This window comes from Prionailurus viverrinus, chromosome B1, assembly GCF_022837055.1.
Source record: "Prionailurus viverrinus isolate Anna chromosome B1, UM_Priviv_1.0, whole genome shotgun sequence".
NCBI lineage: Eukaryota > Metazoa > Chordata > Mammalia > Carnivora > Felidae > Prionailurus > Prionailurus viverrinus.
Genome location: NC_062564.1, coordinates 201,611,075 through 201,630,783, shown reverse-complemented (window position 1 = coordinate 201,630,783; position 19,709 = coordinate 201,611,075). Strand labels below are relative to the sequence as shown.

General features: G+C 54.9%; 1 protein-coding gene across 6 annotated transcripts in view; it reads left to right on the top strand.

The window, feature by feature from the left end:
- Positions 1-6,917: 6,917 nt before the first annotated feature.
- JAKMIP1 (janus kinase and microtubule interacting protein 1) overlaps positions 6,918-19,709 on the top strand; it is a 134,282-nt gene continuing 121,490 nt past the window's right edge. For 5 of the 6 annotated variants that reach the window (XM_047856551.1, XM_047856550.1, XM_047856555.1 and 2 more), the window contains exon 1: positions 6,918-7,239. The gene's annotated coding sequence lies outside the window, so the exon portion shown is untranslated. The remainder of the gene's footprint in view (positions 7,240-19,709) is intronic. The other variant, XM_047856559.1, reaches the window with a different exon arrangement.

The window sequence follows — 19,709 nt, the reverse complement described above, 5'->3', positions numbered from 1 at the left end:
TCTCTCTCTCTCTCAAAAATAAATAAACATTAAAAAAATAAAAATAATAGCCCTGTGATAACGTTTATGGTGACATGTGGAGACCACACCTGCTGTGGTGAGCACTGAATAATGTATAGAATTGCCAAATCCCTATACTGTACACCTGAAGCCAATATGACATTATATGTCAACTATACTTCAATAAAAATTTAAAAAAAAACCCTGGAAACACTCCCCCCGCCCCCGCCCAAAAGACAAAAGCAGAAGCCCCAACTAAAAATGGACAAAGGGTAAGAAGCCAATTCTCAAAAGAGCACCTCTAAAGTCAAACATATAGTCAAGTTCTCCCCGATTCCCCAGTAGGCAGGGAAATGCAAACCAAAGTCACAAGGACAGATCACTTCGCACTCATCAGGATGGCAACGTTTACAGCATGCCCTGGCATCGGTTGATGGTGGGAACTGGGTGCATCGAGGCAGAAGGGTCAGGTGTCACAGAAGCTCGGGAAGGGAATCTGTCAGCATCTATTAAAATAAAAGTTTAGGGGCGCCTGGGTGGCGCAGTCGGTTAAGCGTCCGACTTCAGCCAGGTCACGATCTCGCGGTCCGGGAGTTCGAGCCCCGCGTCGGGCTCTGGGCTGATGGCTCAGAGCCTGGAGCCTGTTTCCGTTTCTGTGTCTCCCTCTCTCTCTGCCCCTCCCCCGTTCATGCTCTGTCTCTCTCTGTCCCAAAAATAAATAAACGTTGAAAAAAAAAATTAAAAAAAAAAAGAAACATCTCTTTAAAAAAAAAAAAAAAAGTTTAGGTCTTCAAACCAGTAACTCCACTCCTGGGAATCCAGTCTGTGGGAAGACAAATACTGACACTGACCAGGATATTTCCTGCCCATTGTTCTTAGCCGGCAAGGGCAGGGAGAAGGCGCACATCGTGGGATGTCTTCAGCCTTTCAAAAGAATGAGGCGAGTTCCCCAAAGAAGCTAGCACGGGTTTCAGCAGGTGTTGGTGGGCCTGAAAAGTAAGAAGCAGGGGCGCCTGGGTGGCGCAGTCGGTTAAGCCTCCGACTTCAGCCAGGTCATGATCTCGCAGTCCGTGAGTTCGAGCCCCGCGTCGGGCTCTGGGCTGATGGCTCAGAGCCTGGAGCCTGTTTCTGATTCTGTGTCTCCCTCTCTCTCTGCCCCTCCCCCGTTCATGCTCTGCCTCTCTCTGTCCCAAAAATAAATAAAAAATGTTGAAAAAAAATTAAAAGAAAAGTAAGAAGCAGTTAAATGTGATTAGGAGGGATTCTTTTTGTAAGACGCTGACCCCCAAGCTCCCCTGTGGGTGCGTGTATGTGTGTGAATGCACGTGTGTAGGTACGTAGCGTATACTTACGGGTGTCTGTGGAGAAACATATGGGAGAAGGTAAGCCAGGGGGTTTTCAGGGGCCACCTCATGGGGGATGTGCTGTGGAAATGGGGAGGGGGAAGCGTCCAGAACAAAACCATCGTGTTTTTATTACGCCCATTCATGTGAATGTATCTGCACACGGGAGAGGCACGGAGGCCTGGTCACCCGAAGGCTCTCGGGGGTCACCCCGGTGTGGCGAGATTCAAGGTGACCTTTGTTGTCTTCCTTTATATCCGCCTGTACTGTTTGAATTCTTTACAATAAGCATGCATTATTCATAGAACCAGAAATAGCCCACAGAAAGCTGTTTTCCTTGAATGGTGTAGAGGAGAAGAAAGAGCATGTCCTGGCCTAGGGACGCTGCGTCCCAGGAGGCCGGACTCCCCGGCCCGGAAAGGGATGCAGAACTTGGACACTCTGCCCGGCCTCCCACCCCTCATGGCTGATCCACCTTGTTTCTGGAGGGAAATCCGCAGGCCCTCGGTGCCCACCCCGGGGCCAAGCCCTGTCCCGTGCAGGAGACTCCTTGGGCAGCTGCCTTCGTGATCATCCTGTTTCTTTAAAAAATAAACTTTTTGTATCGAGATCACTGGACACTCACATGTAAGAAACAATAACGAGCCAGTATACCCTTCACCCGGTTTCCCTCAAAGGTAACACCTTGCAAACCTATAGTTACAACATCACAAACCAGGCAACCGACGTGGATAGGATCCACCCACCCACCTCAATCAGATTTCCGTGGCTCTACCTGAGCTCACGCAGGCGCATGTGTGCGCGAACTTAGTTCTGTGCGATTTTATCACTCGTGTAGACTGGCGTGTGCACCGCCACAGGGTACCCTCGGGGTAGAACCCAGTGCCACCCCGCTACTGCTTGATAGACACGGCCACCACCCTCCCCCTCCCCAACTCCTGGTGCCACGCATCGGTCCTCTATTTCTACAATCCTGTCGTTTTGATAAAGTTCTATAAATGGAATCACGCAGCTGTTGAGCTCAGCATAATTCCCATCGTCATCTTTTAGGATCCGAGCGTGAGCTGATGGCAGCGTGGGCTTGGGGTCGGAGACCTGGCTGTAGTTTCCAGATCCTTTTGTCTGAGTCTCCTTTGTCTCTTCCAGAAAATGAGAGTAACAGCGCCTGCGGGGACACGGAGGGAGGTAAGCTTTTCCGCTACGAATCCCAGCAGTGTTCAGTGCACGCATCGAATAGCCTCACTCTTTTAGGTGCGCCATGATCACATGCCCAGGTCCTATTCTTCCCATCACTCGGATGGTGGCATGGGGGCCAATGGTGGAACCAGGACTCACATCCCAGAGTGTCTGGGAGGTGTGTGTGTGGGGGGAGGGGTGGCACCATTTCTATTCGACAGGGAGGAAGGAGACCTAGGCTCAGAGCACTGATGGGACTTGTCCCAGGGACACAGAGCTCCCCGCCCCTCGCCTGGCACTGGTTTTGCTGTGCCCCCTGCCTCAGGGCATCTTACCAGCAGTGGGGTAGTTTTCTGCTACTCAGGAGATGCAGAGAGCCCGAGCAGTGTCGGCCACTGTGGAAGCCAGGTCTGCTGGTTCCGATCCCCAACTCAGCCACTGAGTTGGTGCCCTGAGGCAAGTTATTGAACCTTTACATTCCTCGGTGTCTAAGGATAAGGAGGGAGGGATTGAAATGGGTTAATTTCTATAAATCTCAGACAGTGCCCAGCACACAGTAAGTGCTCAGTAAACGTGAGTCGTTATTATCAATGTGATGGTTTATTTATCCCTGGAAGCAGTTGCATTCTGGCTCTCCTGGCTGTGAGACCCTGCGCGAGCTACCTAACCTCTCTGTGCCTAGGGTGGTTGTGCAGATTAACTAAATTAGTACACGCAGCATACCTGCATCAGTACCTGTTTGGAGCAAGCTTGACCAGCGTTTGCTCTTGTCATGGGTACCCCTCCCCCAGCACCGCTCACCACCCAGAAGGCAAGTCTTACAAGTTGGATCAGCCTAGTCGGGGCGGGGGTGCCTCTCAGAGGGTTCTGACCTGTCCTCCTGGGACCGTGGGTCAAACTGCCCGGATTCTGACCCTCAGCCTCCTTCGTCTCAGCCAATGCCACGGTCTCTTGCCTCCACCTTCCCACCCAGCCTCCATGCAGATTCCAGGGCTGCCAACCAACTCCAGGAGCGTCATGGCCTGTGCCAAATTCCTTGATGACCAGAAGTCCCAGTGAGGCTTTCAGGCTCCTTGTGATCTGGTCTTGCCAGCCTCTTAACCTCGTGTGCTCCCTACGGGTAGCAGGCCTGGAATCCACGTCTCAGTCTTTGTGCCTCTATGGTCCCTCTGCACATGCTGTTCCCTCTGCCTGGAAGGCCTGCTTCCTCCCTCTTTGTCTAGCTGCAGTGCACATGTCTCCTCCTCCAGGAAGCCCCTCCTGACTCCCTGAAGTGGTCCCAGGAGCTCCTTCCCTGGCACTCGTATAGTCAGGGTACCCCATCATAATGCTCCACTGTGGTCTCTCCCACTGACCCATGAGCCACGGGGCAGAGACAAGCTGTCTCCCTGCCATGTCCCTGCTGCCTGGGCAGAGCATCCCTGTGCAGTGGGTGCCTGTCTGTGTCTGCGGGATCCCTGATGGAGCTGGCGGGGCCTGCCTGCCCTTCTGTACTTGACCAGGCCTCCTTGAATCCGGTCACTCATGGCCTTCCTCCAGAACTCCTGATGGCTCCCTTCCCACCGGAAGGTCAAGTCCAAACTCAGGACCTTCACACTGCTGTTCACTATCCCTGGAATAGTCTCGCTTCCTCTTTGTCCAGCTAGCTGAGGCTCAGGGCTGACTTCCTCAGGGAAGGCTCCCGGACCTCAGACCACGCCAAGCTCCACATGATGTGCTAGCCTCACACCTTTCCCCCCTCCTCTGGAATGATCACAATTGTAGTTAATAATTCTGTGACTTACAATAACATCCTGGAACCTGAGAGGGTGGCCTTACTTGGGAAAAGGGTGATTAGATGTGATTAAGTTAAGGGTCTTGAGGTGAGATAATCGTGGATTAACTCGGTAGGTCCTAAATCCACTGACAAGAATCTTCATAAAAGAGGAGATGGGGGGCACCTGGGTGGCTCAGTTCGTTGAGCGTCTGACTTCAGCTCAGGTCATGATCTCACGGTTTGTGAGTTCGAGCCCCGCATCAGGCTCTCTGCTCTCAGCACAGAGTCCACTTGGGATCCTCTGTTCCCCTCTCTCTCTGCCCCTCCCCTGCTTATGCTCTCTCTCTCCCAAAAAATTTTAAAACAGAAGAGGCATGGACAGAGGAGGCAGCCACAGTCACGGGAAGCCACATTTGAGTGATGTGGCCACAAGCCCAGGAGCATCTGGAGGCCCCAGAAGCTGAAGAAGGCAGGAAAGAATTTCCCCTAACAATTTCTGGACTAGGGACTTTTACCCTATAATATTACGAGAGCACACATTTCTGTTCTTTTAAGCCTCCTGGTCTGTGGTATTTTTACTTTTATTAAAAATTGTTTTGAGTTTATTTCGAGAGACAGAGCACAAGCAGGGGAGGGGCAGAGAGAAGGAGCGACAGAATCCCAAGCAGGCTCTGCACCATCAGCCCAGTGCCTGATGCGGGGGCTCGAACTCACAAGCTGTGAGATCGTGACCTGAGCCGAGATCAAGAGTCAGACGCTTAACCGCATGAGCCACCCAGGTGCCCCTGGTCTGTGGTAATTTATGATGGCGGCCTTCAGGAAGTAGCAGAGATCCATATATATATTAGGTCATTTAATCCCCGCCCAAACCCACTGATTATCACTGTTTTTAAAATTTTTTTTTTCAACGTTTTATTTATTTTTTTGGGACAGAGAGAGACAGAGCATGAACGGGGGAGGGGCAGAGAGAGAGGGAGACACAGAATCGGAAACAGGCTCCAGGCTCTGAGCCATCAGCCCAGAGCCCGACGCGGGGCTCGAACTCCCGGACCGCGAGATCGTGACCTGGCTGAAGTCAGACGCTTAACCGACTGCGCCACCCAGGCGCCCCTGATTATCACTGTTTTAAGGTCCATTTTACAGACGAGGAAACTGAGGAAAGCCAAGGGCCAATCACTTGCCTAAGGTCACCAGCTAGTAAGTGGTCAAACCGGGATCCCTCCCCCGACCCCCAACAGCTTGGTCCCAGCAGAGGCAGGCTAGTGGGCACTGACTGCTCCCCGTCTGGAACGCAGCAGGAACCCCTTCCCCAAGACCCTCAAACGTGGACGGCCTGTCGAGGGGATGGGAGCTCAGCACATCTTCGAGAGCGGCATCTCTGAGAAGAACGTTTGTCCTCTTGGTGAGCTGAAACCCGCCTCCCTGCGACTTTGAGGTCTGGGCTCACGAACTTTGAGTCTCAGGGTACCTGGAAGGCTGTTCTGGACAAGTTTGGACCCTTGGCTCCCACCTTGCTACCTGCTGTGGATCCTGGGACCCGGGGCCTCCTCATCCCTAGCGAGGAGAAAGTGGTGGTGCCTGCCTCTCGGGTGGTCCGGAGGGGTGGTTCAGACACAGCAGATCAGCACACTTCAAATACGTAATTCTGACGTTGTCCCCACAGACCACTTTCCCTGGTGAGACGGCCTCAGGATCAACTCCAAATTCTTTCCCATAGCCAGAGACCCTACAGCTCTGGCCTCTACCTGTCTGGTCACCCTCCTCTTGGCCATTCATCTCACCTGTCTGTAGCTCGGACGGAGACACCCCCCTCTTTTAGATTCTCAAATAAGCCACACTTTCCTGCGATCAAGGTGCTTTCTCATGCTTATGTGAATGCTCCTGCCTTCCTTTTCTTTGCTAGAATATAAGCTCCGGGAGGGCAGGGCCTTCCGTCTGTTCACTGCGGTATCCCTAGATCTTAATGGCTCCCTGGTACATAGTAGGTGCCCAATTAAATATGTGTGGAACGGAACTGAATGAATGGATCTTTGCCTCACGAAATCCTACCCTTCCTTCAAGCCTAGGCTGGACATCACATTATTCGTTCCACTATTTTTTGCTGACCCGGGTTTGCCTCGCGGTGAAGGCTGTCAGCTCTGGCGTGAGACTCCTGGCTCTGCCTCTGGCTAGCCGTGTCACCTTCCACACTTCCTTTCCTGGGACCTGGGACCCTGAGAGTTCCGTGTGTACAAAGGCGCAGGTCGTGTCTTCCCTGACCGCCGATGGCCTTCGATGCCCACCGTCCCAGGTGAGGGCAGGGACGGGCTTCCCGGGGCCTTCAGCCCGAACTGGAGCTGGCAAGCCCCTCCCCAGGGCGGCTCCCACCCGCCCGGCGCCGCGGCCCTGCGCCTCGCCCGGCGCTCAGCCGCGGGACCCCGGCCCTTCCCCGGCGCGGGCCTCGGGGCCAAGTGCGCACGCTCAGGCCTCCCCGCACCTCCTCCGGCTGCCGCCGAACGGCTCCCGGCCTCGGCCCCGGGCGGGGGCGGGCGAGTGCCGCGCCTTCCCTCTGACTGGCAGGAGGACGGGCCAATCGGAGGGGCGGCCCGGGGAGGGGCGGGGCCGCGCCGCGAGCCGGGCGCCGGGTGGTCGCCCGAGCTGCAGCCGGGAGCGTGCGGCACGCGCCTGCCGGCTGCCCCGAGCGCGGTCACCGGCGCCGCCGCACCTCGCCCCTCGCCCCGCCGAGCCGCGCGCGCATCTGCCCGTCTTCCTCGTTTGCTGCTTACGATTTTTCTTTCTTTCCTTTTTTTTTTTTTTTTTTTTTTTTTTGCACGCAGCCTTTTTCTGTTCCGTTTTGTCCTTTTTAAGGCGGGGGCGGCGGCAGCGTAAGCTCGGGGCGGGGAGGGGGCGGCCGGATGATGCGGCGCGGGGCTGCGCTGGCTACGTCCGCTGCTGCTGCCCGGCTCGGGCCTGAGCGCCGAGCAGGTGGGTACAGGTGCGCCGGGGGGCGGGAGGCGCGCGCTGGCCAAAGGGGACCCGCGGACCCCACGACCGAGGGGCGGACCCGGCGGCAGGGGACTCGGTGACCGGTGCCGCCCCGCCCAACGCCCACCTCCCCCTCCTCCAGCCCTCGCGCCCCTCCGGATCCCTTGACGCTCTCGCGTCTCACCTCCGTGGACCCCCACCCTTCCCATCCCCCATTCCCCCCAAATCCCCCCGCAGCGTCTCTCTCCCAGCAGGAGAACTCTGCGTCGTCTCCCTCCGTAGGCCCCCTCCCCGTCCCGCCCCCAGTGCCTCTATCTCCCTCACGCCACCCCCATTTTCACAAGCCAAGGAGGGGGAGGGGGACCCACCGGCTGCCTCCAGGGAGTGGCGCGGGGGGCGTGGCCGGCCGGTTCTGTCGGTGTCCTACCCACTGAGTAGGTCCGGGTACCCCCGCGTCCTGGCCGAGGTGGCACAGAGGTTGGAGGCCGGAGGCGGCGGGGTGGGGGGCGAGGCCGCCCTGCCTGCACCCCCGCCCCGCGCACAGCACCCGCCGCCTAGGCCCCTGCCACGCACACCCCCGCGCTGCTCCGCCCACGTGGGTTCGGGGAGGAGGCTGTAGCGCTGGGAAGAAAGGCTGGTACCCACCCTGCTGCCCCGCCGGCGCGCCCTGGGCGCACGCAGCCTCGGGAGATGGCGCAGAGGGATCGGCTCTGCGGGGCCGGGCACCTTGCCTGGGCGCGCTGCGTTCAAGCACCGGCCTGTGGGCCTGCGTTAGTGCGCCGTGCCCTCGCCCCCAGCCCTCTGCCCCCCCACGCCATCACTCCACCCTCCCTGCTTCGGGTTCTTGAGGAGCCGGCCTCGTCATCCCTGATAGAGGCAGCTTGCCAGGCTGGAGTCTTTTGCCATAGAAGCACCCCCCCCCCCCCTTCCCCACGACCTCCCCTCCCCACACACCGGAGTCTGCCTTTCTCCTGATGGCTTGGCCGGCCTGGGCTCTCCGCCAGCCTCTGCCTGGCTCTTTAGACTCCGGAGATACTGTGTCTAACCGCGGGTGCTCCGCCACCCCCACCCCTTCCACACGCACTCACAGGCACACTGTCCTTGGCCTTTGCTTGTGCTGTTCCCTCTCTAGGAACGCCGTTCCTTCACCTGGTCGGCTCCTTCTCTACCAAGGTCAGGGAGAACCCCTTGCCCTGCCTGAGGTTTCTTGGATGGCAGAGTGGGACACACTCTCGTCCTGTCTGATGGCTTCAGACTGCCAGACCAGATTAGGAGATCTTGGAAGGGCAGGGGCAGCCTCAGCCCCTCACATGGGGCTCCGGGGCTCCCTGCACCTGAGGGGGGCTCTCCCCACGAACTCTGTGTGACCTGCTGGTGTAGGGTGAGTCTGTGGGGGAGCTGGCTTCTCCTCCAGGACCTTGGGCAGGTGGGTGGCACTTCCATGAGCCCAGATGGACAAGGAGGAGGGGCAGGTTTGGGGATGGCATGGGTGGTCAGGACCCTTCTCAGATGCTTGTCCAGCAGGGCAACTTCCCGGATTGCTGCTGCTGAGAAAAGTCTTCCAGAAGGTGGGTGATTGCCAAGTGTTTGTTGTTGAGCTCTTGCACGTGGGTTGTAATGCATCTCTGCAGAGCATGGGGGTAATTCTCATTTTCAGACTTTTCACGGTGAGAGGCCCCTCAGTGGGTCAGAGTGTGGGCCCAACAAACGCGATCATTGCCATTGTCCTCCTTGACAAACCATCCTGGCTCCTGCTGCCCCTGTGACCTCACCTGTTCCTCACATCCTCGCTTCCTTGGCCCGTCTCTCTCTCTCTCCCTGCCACGCTGTCTCAGCTAAGTGTGCCACCTCTGCGTTCCCCGGACAGGTCTTGACCCTTCGGCTTCTCCCCCTGTGCTGTGGTTTTGTTACTGTTGTTTTTGGGGGAGATGTTCCCCTCCCTTGTCTGCCTGGAGAACTCCTGTTCATATGTTAAGGGCCAAGTGTCTGGGTCCTTCTTTGGGATGTTTCCTGACTTTGGCAAACAGATTGCGGGTTCTCTCATCTGTGCCCTTTTGGAACGTATATCCGTGTGTGGTTTAATATTTGTGTAGCTTTTCCTTAAGCAGACCTTGCCCACCGGAGACTGGGGACACAGTGAGGTCTGAGGGGCAGCCCTGCTTTGAGGGGGGCTCCGCCTTCCAGGGGGGCAGTCACACTGTCATGGATACTGCCAGCGCCGTAAGAGGGACGGAGCTTGATGGTCTGTCCTCGGCCTGACCAGAAGGTTTCCCGGTGAGGAGGCAGGAGGGACGCCCCACCCTCTTAGGGTACAGGGTGGATTGGGGCCAGGAGGGGAGCGGGAGAAGGAACAATTTTCTGAGGAAGGCATAAGCCAGCAGCCAGTGCCGCCCTTCCTCTCCTCGGGCTCTGGAGCCAGACTGCCCGGGTGCCACGGTGGCCCCGCCCCTCACTCAGCTGCAGACCAGCAGGTGCCTCCCCCCCCCCCCCCCCGGGGTTTGAAGCTAAAACGGGGTGCCTCCCTCAGAAAGATTGGGGATGACTGCACTGTGTTCCAGTTCTCCTCGTTTGATCTCCTGGGGGTGTCTGAGCCCCCACAGGGCTTCTGAAGTGGGGTTCACCTTTGTCCTGTTCCTTATGGTCGTGTGATCCCGGGCAACAGGATTAACCTTTCTGGGTCTCCCATTTCCTGTCCAAATGGGGGCGGCGGTCTGTCTGGCTGGGTTGATGTGGGGATCAGAGTGCGGTCTCCGGGCACGGGAACCACTGAAGCGGCCGCGATGATGAGGGAGTGTATGGTTAAAAAATGAATCTTTGGTTTTGTCCCAAAGCGGCCACCCCAGTTAGAGGCCCTCTGCGTCCTTCCCTAGCTAACAACACCAGGCCAGCGAGCTACATAAATAGTCAATGCGTGGGAAAGACAGGCGGAGGGGGTGCGTGCGTGTTGGCTGCTGGGAGTTGTGCACACCTGTGTGAGAAGGTGCTGAGGGCTGCGGGCAGGAGTCCTGAGCTCACCTCGAGTGTAGAGAAGGCCACCCCCCTGGCCACCCTCTGTCATCCGAGCTTCTTTCCTGCTCAGTGGTTAAGCCGTGAAGGCACAGGGCGGGGTCATGGGGGCTGCACTGAGGACCCGCTCAGACCCTACTGGCTGTGCCACCTTGGGCAAGTCACTTAACCGCTCTCTTCCCAGCTCCTTTCTCTGCGATGCTCACGTGAGGAATGTAGCTATGGTTGCTTAAGCTCCCACTCCTGCTGCGAGTTCTCTCCCCGAAGCTGCACAGAACCTCCCTAGGGTAAGGATTATGTGAGCACCTGACAGGCAGGGGCTGAGTCCGGAGGTGGGGGCGGAGGCGGAACTCACGGGGCGGAGGGGAGGGCTCCCGTGCTCCAGAACTCCGGGATTGCTTCCTGGAACACGCTGATCCCTGTAATGGAAAGTCGACCTTCCCAGAAGGCCCGTGTGAGGGATCAGTGAGAGGAGGCTTCTCAGTGCCTTTAGTCGAAACAGGTTACCTTGAAGCCAGTAGCAGCCATTAGGGTTGCGGGGATCTGAGGCTCAGGAAGGGACCCCAGGGCGGGCCAGCAGTGGGACCTTGCTGGTCATTGTCATTCTAGCCCTGAACACGGTCAGAAAATGTTTCCCTTGCTCTTGCCTTTCTAAGGCCGGGTGGACAGCCCAGGGATCATGGGCCAGCGGGGAGGGGCAGGAACAAAGAGGGGGGCCTGAGGGCCTCGGGCTCTGGGGCAGGGGTGAGGAGCCCTTCCTGTAGGAGGGGGGAGGGGGAAGAGCTTGCGGAGAGTAGCCAGGGCTGGTTCAGAAAGACTTGAAAGCAGCGGAGTGGGGGCAGGGCCTGGGGCTCAGAGTGAGGGAGCTCCCCGCCCCCCCGCCTCCACTGGGGTGGGGGGGACCGAGGCTCTGCTCTTGCCTTTGGTGTTAGTATTTATTTTTGGAACTGCCACAGGAAATATTTTACTTCTCATTCATCTGTAGAAATGAAATAAATGCCATTTTTCTTAATTGTAACAGTTAACATTTGTTAAGCGCCTACCAAGTGCCAGGGTAAACGCCCGGGGGGGGGGGGGGGGCGGCGGCAAGCTGTGGCCCATCAGCCCGCCGCCTGCTTCTGTAAATAAAGCTTTATTGGTACCCAGCCACGCCCACTTGTGCACCTGCTGTCTGTGGCTGCTTTCCTGCTGTGCTGACAGGGTTACCTAGCTGGGGCAGTTACCCGTAAAGCCAGGGACAGTTACTGCCTGGCCCTTTGCGGCTGGAGTGTGCCACCCCCCTGGTCTGTGCTGTCCCTGATTTGAGTTCATTCAGTTCTGGACACAAGCCCAGAGGGAGGTACCTCGCGCATCTCATTTTACGGATGGGTACAGCCTGTAGCCTGCCCGGGGTCACAGAGCTGGTACGTGGGGGAGCAGGGATCTGCTCCCCAGCAGCCCACATTATTACTTTTTGAGGGGGGAGGGAATTTGCATTTTTTATTAGCTTCTAATTTGAATTTTACCACGTTTGGAGAATATGGTCTGTATACTATCGATTCTTAAATATTTATTGACAATTAAAATCTTTTTTAAGTGTCTTTCTTTTGAGAGAGACAGAGACAGCACGTCAGCAGAGGAGGGGCAGAGAGAGAGGCAAAGAGAGAGAATTCCAAGTTGGCTTCAGGCTGTCGTCGCAGAGCCCGATGTGGGGCTCGAACTCGCAGAACTGTGAGATCATGACCTGAGCCAAAATCAAGAGTTGGACGGTTAACCAACTGAGCCACCTAGGCATCCCTCTTTTTTTTTTTTTTAATTTTTAATGCTTATTCATCTTAGAGAGACACACACACAGAGTGCAGTGGGGGAGGGGCAGAGAGAGAGGGAGACACAGAATCGGAAGCAGGCTCCAGGCTCTGAGCTGTCAGCACAGAGCCCGACGCGGGGCTCGAACCCACAGACTGTGAGATCATGACCTGAGCGGAAGTCAGATGGTTAACCAACTGAGTCACCCAGGTGCCCCCTCCTTTTTTTTTTTTTTTTTTTTAATTAATTTAAATTCAAGTTAGTTAACACGCAGGGTAGTATTCGTTTCGGGAGCAACCTGGGACCTGATCATTTTTAAAGGATCTTTGTGTTAAATATATATGTAATATTTTTAGTAACGGTTAACACATTAACGGTTAACATATTTCATAACCGGTCAGTGGCGTGGAGTATGTTCACACCGTTGTGCCACCATCACTGCCCAAGTCCAGAACTTTCCCGTCCTCCCAGAGTGGCAGTCCACGTTCTTAATCATGACTCCATGCTGCCTTGTGGGAGTTTGGGGGGAGAAAAAGCAAACGTCAGCGGTGTCCTGACTTCGCACAGGAGGCTTTGGACGGCGGGTTTGCGTTTGAGCGCTGGCTCTGCCATTTACCAGCTGGTGGGGGATGAGGCACGCGAACTCCTCTGTACCCCCTACAACTCGGTGTCCTCGTTTATAAAGCGGGGACGCCCCCAGTCCCTGTCCCTGGAGATGGCGTGAAGAAATAAAGAGTCGAGGTGAAGGCCCAGCCTCGTGGGGTGGACAGTGGCAATGATGGGGCGCTAGGTCTGTCCTCTCTGTGGCTCGTGGTGCCCCCTTTATCCTTTCCAGGTCCTGGAAGCATCCTCGGGTCCCATCACATGCCTTGAAGCCCCTCCTCCCGGACCTCAGAGGACCCAGATGCCGTGTGGATGAGGCCTCCCGCTGTCCCTTCTACCCCGTGGCCCAGACTTGGCTGGAGGGCCACCTTAGAGAATGAAAGAGGGTTCTGTGTGCGACCGTCCTGACTGCCCATGTGGCAGTAATGCCCTTGTGTGTGCCAGGTCAGGGGCCCCAGTGGCTCTGCCTCGGCTGCATTTTGATTTGGGAGTCCTGGACTGGCCCCTGGTCCCTTCGTCAGAGCTGGGGAGGGGGTGTGGAGTGGGACATATCACCGAGGGGGTTTCCTGCTTCCTTTGAAGGACAGGCAGCCTGTGAGGATCACGAGGTAGTGGGGGCTAGGAGGGGTCTGGCATATTAGCTCGCTGAGACACGGGGACGCAACCTGGCTTTCCTTTGTCACGTCTCCCCGTTTTGAAAAAGTGGGGCGGCCTTCACACAGCATAGGATTAGCCATTTTAAAGTGTCCCATCCAGTGGCATGTGATGCGTTCGCGAAGTTGTATAACCACCACCTGTATCTGGTTCCAAGACATTTTCGTGGCCTGCAGTGAAAGCCTTGTGCCCGCTAAGCGGTTCCTCCCCGCCGCCCCCTCCCTCAGCCCCTGGCAACCACCGGTCTGCCTTGCGTCTCTAGGGATTTTCCCATCCTGGACATTTCAAGTGAATGGGATCCTATGTGAATGTCCTCAAGGTTCATGCAGGTCATAATGGGGGTTGTCTGTGCTTCAGCACTTTTTACGGGTGAGTAGTATTTCATCGTGCGGACAGACCACATTTTATTCTCCATTCGTCTGTGGATGGATGTGTGGGTGGTTTCCGCTTGGTGCCTGGTGTGCCCAGCGTTTGAAGCAAGGCTTCGAGTGTTAAGATGCTCTTCCGGGGGCCTTTGCTGCCCAGGTTGTGTTGTCGCCTCTTACTGCCAGTGTCGTCACCGACCCGCTCGGCGGATGCTCCTGGACAGACACTCCACGCTAGCGTGTGCTGGGAGCGGCCGGCCTGGACTTGTTCTTGACCCGAGAATGGCTTGCTGGCTTCCCATTTTCCAAGCCGGGGTGTGGGAGTGCCCTGCGGCGGGAGGGGTGGCATGGGGGCTGCCCGAGTCACCCCAGAGAGGCTGCTGACGCGGCGCTGGGAGCCCGGGCACCTTTCTGTTGGTTCCTGGAACATGCTGGCCTCTTCCTGCCCAGAGGTTTTTGTGTGCTGCTTGCCGTCCGGCATGCTCTTCCCTGCCCTCGCCGGAACGGTTTTCTGAGCCTCCACATCTTGGGTTAAATTTTCCCCTCCTCGGAGACGTCTTCCCTGTCCATCCCGGGTAGATGGCCGCCTCCCCTCTGCTATTTTCCCTCCCCTGCACTCTGTTTTCTTCTGAAGTCATCACCATCTGCAGTGTTTTTTTCCTCATTTATGATCATCCCCTCATTTATGATCATCCCCCCGCCCCCCCTCAATGAGCTGGGGGGGGGGCGGGGAAGCACCACAGGACAAGAACCTTGCCTGACATGTTTATGATCATCTTTCAACACAGGGTATTGGCGCACAGTAGGTGCTCAGTAAATAATTGCCTGTTGCTTAGAGTCCGACGTAACTTAACTTCCTGATTCCAGGCATCAGGCTCTGTGTCCTAGAACACGTTTCTTCTGAGCATCACTTCCTTTCTTAGTCAACACGGAGACCATCCGGTGTCCCTACCTCTTGGGGTTGGTGTGAAGGTCAGAAATAACCTGTGCAGCCTTCCCAGAGCTGTGCTGGGCTGTAGTAGGTACTTGGCAACCCGTGCTGCTGTTGGCGGAAGTTGGAGACGTGGTCACGGTGTTTGCACAGGAGTCTCCCTATGCTGGGTGACCTGTACGCGTGCTTGTCCAGAGGTGGGCAGGGGACTCCTGGAGCCAGGCTCCCCGCCACTCGGAGCTGTTGAGCCCTGAAGCGTGGCTCCTCTGGACCAACCTGCTGGCGAGTGAAAACAGGTTTCTAAGACGTTGTAAATGATCTCAGTAAAAAACTTTAACAGTCATCATGCATTGAAATGATACTATTCTGGATCTGTTGGGCCCAATGAAATGTATTATCAAAATTAGTCCCATTTGTTTGTTTGTTTGTTTGTTTGTTTGTTTTAAAGTGGCAACTAGAAAATTGAAAACTGCAGGTGGGGCTCGCATGGTATTTCTTTGGGGGCAATGCTGCTGTAGACCCTAATCTCCTTGAGGGCAGGGGCCAGGCTCAGGGTACCCTGCCTCTGCCTTCTCCGAAGTACATGTCCCTAGGCAAGTTAATTAAATTTTGTTGTGCTTCAGTTTCCTCCTCGTAAACAAGCAGTCGGGTCTGATGACAAGCAGTGGCAGTGCACATTTAAAGCTTCCTGTGTCTCCTGGGAAGGAGCGAGAGCCCCAGTAAGAGGAGGTGTGGCAAGGGCCCTGCCCACACCAGCCTTCACTCTGGGAAAGCAGAGACCCATGCAATCGAAATAGAACACGGACCCGGTCCCTGAGAGCGATTGTCCCCCGAAGAATCCAAGGAAGAAGGCGCCGTGGACTTCATACTGCCACGAGAGCCGGGTCTCTGGGTGGGAGGATCTCCATCCAGGGATGGCTCTCCGCCCAGCCTGGTCCATAGCAGGTTCTTCCTAACTGGCAGCCGAGATGACTACTCTGGGACGGCTCAAGAGCATTGGGCCACTCTGCTAAGATGAACCTCCACTTGATGGCTCTGGCCTTTTTAATCCCAATGCATGTAATCACCACATCGGGATTTTGCTGCTGTTCTCTGAAGATTTTGCAACCTCACCTTTATTTTCCATGGCTCCTGAATGCAAGACTCTCATCCCAGCAGCTTACTCACGGCCAGCTCTGATTGGACAAGCACCTGATCTGCCAGCTCTGATTGGACGAGAGCAGCTGATCGGCCAGCTCTGATTGGATGAGAGCAGCTGATCGGCCAGCTCTGATTGGACAAGGGCAGCTGATCGGCCAGCTCTGATTGGATGAGAGAAGCCGATCAGCCAGTTGTGATTGGTTGAGGGCAGCTACTTCTCGGGGTGTGGCACGGCCGCCCTCCTGCTGTATATATTGCTTCTGCTCCATACCCCATCTCCATGGATTTTCTGCCAGACCGGGGAGGGAGAATGGATTTTGTCCCCAGTCCAGCCAGGAACCACAAGGGAGACGAGTCACATCACCCCTGGAAGCTCTGGTGTCCTACGGGTGGGTCACCCCCACTGTACCCATCAGGAGGTGTGTGTGCCCAGACGAGCTTTGTTTCAGTTCTGCAGAGGTCTCCTAACGTTGTCCTCCTAGTTGTCCACAGGCACCGCCGGCCTGCAGGTGCCTGGCATTGTACTGCCTTCTGGGCTGGGGGGTTGAGAGTGGAGACCCAGGGTAGGTGATGGAAGGCGCCAGAGTCTTCCTTTCCAGCCCCCACTGGGCCGGCACCACCTCAGTGCTGCGGAATGAGTGAATTACCTGAGGTTGCACAGGTAGAAATGGGAGTGGTGGGCCTGCTCTGGCTACTCCTACAGTTGCTGATTATATATGAAAAGTGTGCAGAGGCCTTATCTAGGCGTTCAAAGCTCGCGTGGACTGCCCCCAACTCAACTGCCGGTATTTACCCCAGCGGACTGCACCTACCCCCTAAGCACTGCTCTCTCTTCCAGATCCTTGTTTGCCAGCTCCCTCTGCCTGGAATGGCTCCCCATGGCCCGCCTGTGACCTCCGCTTGCTTCATGGCCTGGTGGGCCCACCTGGATGTTTCTTCCTCCATTCTCCCCGGGCCCCCAGGAGAGACCTGTTTGCTTACTCTCCAAGTTCAGATTGAGTGAATGAAGTCACCGCGGTTGGATTAAGACAGGAACGGCCTGGAAGCAGAAAGAATGCACCAAAGGGGCTGCTGCTCATCCCAATTTTGCCAGCATGGCGTGGCCCACTCCTGCCTCCCTCTCCTCCCACGCTTTCAGTAGGGCGTGTGGCCAGCTACACCATCTGCCCACGGTTCCTGACCGAACCAGGCTTTTGCACAGGCTGTTCCCTCTGATCGATTTGCCCGTTAGCTTTTCCTGCCCTCATCCACCCGGGGAACATCTTCCACTTGTGCTTGGGATCCATCATCAACCTTATTTCCTCCAGAAAACCTTCCCTGATGTACGTGCCCTCTCCCCTTCCCCAGGCCAGGTCAGTCGTGTCCCTAGGGCTCCTTGCTGCCCTAAGCATCCTTCTGTTACTGCCCTGGATTCAGTATTGCAGCTGTCAGTGACTTATCTGACTCTTCCATTAGACAGAAGTCTCCAGAAAGTTCTGGGAGGCTTGACATGCCATCTGATTCACAGTGGGATTCCCAGAACCTGGGTGGGGCACACAGTAGGTAGTCAATAGGTTTTTGGCCCTTAGTCTCACAGATCCCAGTAATGTCAGTGTTGGGAGGGGCCTCAGCAGGGAGGTGGTAGGCTCTCCTCTCTCTTGCTTGTGGTGGGTCCACTCGGCCCTTAACTAGCCTCACTCTGCTCTCTGCAGCAGTCACCCCTAGTGACTACCCTGCGAACCTTAGATCCTGCAGAACTCGGGGCTGAGATATCCCAGTGGTTCTGTTAGCCCAGAGATGACACTGGGGAGCCTCTCTCGCTCCTCCGGAAAGTCTCCTTCCCTTGCACGCAGGGCTTTCGCTGTCTTACAGTGCAGCCTGCTTTTGGTTTAGGACAACAAATATGTTAGAAAGCTGTTCTCCAGAGTCCAAAGCATCCTCTCATGTTTACTGAAAGCTGTATTTCTTGTTAAGTTGTCCCGGTCTCACCCTTTATCCCAAAGCCGCGCCTCGGGATGCACTCAAGGAGGCATGGCTTCTTTTAGGAAGTTGGCAGAACTGCTTCCTGGGTCAGGGCGGCTGGGTGAGGAAGCTCGTTAAGTCGGGCAGTAATTGGGTTTCTGCAGCAAGCCCAGGGTGTTTCATGGCTTCAGGCTAGGTGTTCTTTTTGTCAACCAGATACTTGATTTTGAACCAGGACCTGGATGCCTACAAATTGTGCCAAATCTGTTTAAGCCTTCTGGCAAATGGGCTCTTTAGTGACATTTGTCTCTCCCTGGAATGTGACAGTCACCCAGGATGAGCCCCATTTATGACAGCCTGGGCATTTTAGATCCCCTGAGACTTCTACAAGGGTAACTGAAAACAAATGCAAGATACTTCAGACTAAAGACACAAACAAGTTTTATGGCTGGGTAGGATATTGGAACTGGGGGGGGGGTGCTCCAGCAAGAAGATGGGAGGAGGGGTGCCAAGTGCCCCAAACCTCAGGTGTTGACAACATAGATTGGGGATTTGGGATCTCACAGTTCACAAGCTCCTGGGTTACAGCCTCCCTTCATGTTTTTTTGGTGAACAGAGAGCTTAGTAGGTAAACTAAGAGGTCAAATGATCAGGAGGTTGGGGTGTAAGTTACTTAGGGCAGGATGTGGGCTGATCACTTCAGATGGGGTGTTCACCGTGGCAGGTACAGAGGGACTTCTGCTCACTAGACCCTCGTTAGCATCTGCAAGAGCAATGCCACGGCATTTGAAAATATCCATGTTGTGGACTTGTGAATTCAACCATCCCTTCCCACTTTGGTTTGAAGCACTGAGCCATTACGACACTTGTAGTTGCTATGTGTCAGGAAGATGGCTCCCAAAATATTGCGAATGGCCCCATCCCTTCTCCTTGTGGGCAGGTCAATTTGTAGCTTCAACTCCTCTGATTCAGGAAGTTGAGAGTAGACATTTCTTTAGATGGTGTCCCGTGACTATTGGACAAATAATCGATGTGCTCCTGTCTGCTGGAACCAGAGAGAAGAAATCATGATTTTTTTGAAAATGAGCCATTTAAGAAACTGAAAATTGTCAGAGAGGTCATTTTGTTATCTGAATTAAAAATAATTAGCCCTTTGAAGTTCTTGCTCTACCTTTTATGCCAAACCCAGTGTCTGATTCACTTAATACAAGAGAATGCAGTAAAGGAGGAGCAGAGGAACCAAAAAGACATGAGATCTACAGAACACAATAAGTAAAATGGCAGACATGAACTCAACTATACAAATAGTAATATTAAACGTGAATGGGTTAAACAATCCAATCAAAAGGCAAAGACTGTCAGAACATATAAAAAATGATCTAACGATACAGTGTCTACAGGAGACACACATCTTTGGATTCAAAGATAAAGTAGATTGAAAGTACAAGGATGAAGAAAGATCTGTCATGTGAAGAGCAAAACCATAAGACAGCTGGAGTGGCTGTACTGATATTATATAAGATAGACTTAAAAATAGAGATACAGAGGGACATTTTGTAATGGTAAATGGGTCAATCCATCAAGAAGATATAAACAATCACAAACATATATGCACCTAACAGAGCGTCAAAATCTATGAAGCAAAACCTCACCGAAACGAAAGGAGAAATAGATAATCCCAGAAGACATAGTTGGATACTTAAATACTCCACTTTCAATAATGGATAGAACAACTGGATAGGAGATTGGCAAGGAAATCGAAAACTTGAGCAACCCCGCAAACCGACTAGGCCTACCAGCACCATCAGAATGTGTATTCGCAAGTGTACATGGATCGTTCTCTAGGACAGACCATAGGCTCAGCCATAAAACAGCCTCAATGCATTTAAAAGGATAGAAGAAATAATGCAACCTATGCTTTCTGACGACAAGGCAATGGCGTTAGGAGGCAATACCAGCAAACAGTGCCTGGCCTGTAGCTGATGCTCTGTTCCCCTCTTGTCAACCCGACATCCCAGACCTCCACTCGTCCTTCCCATCTCATC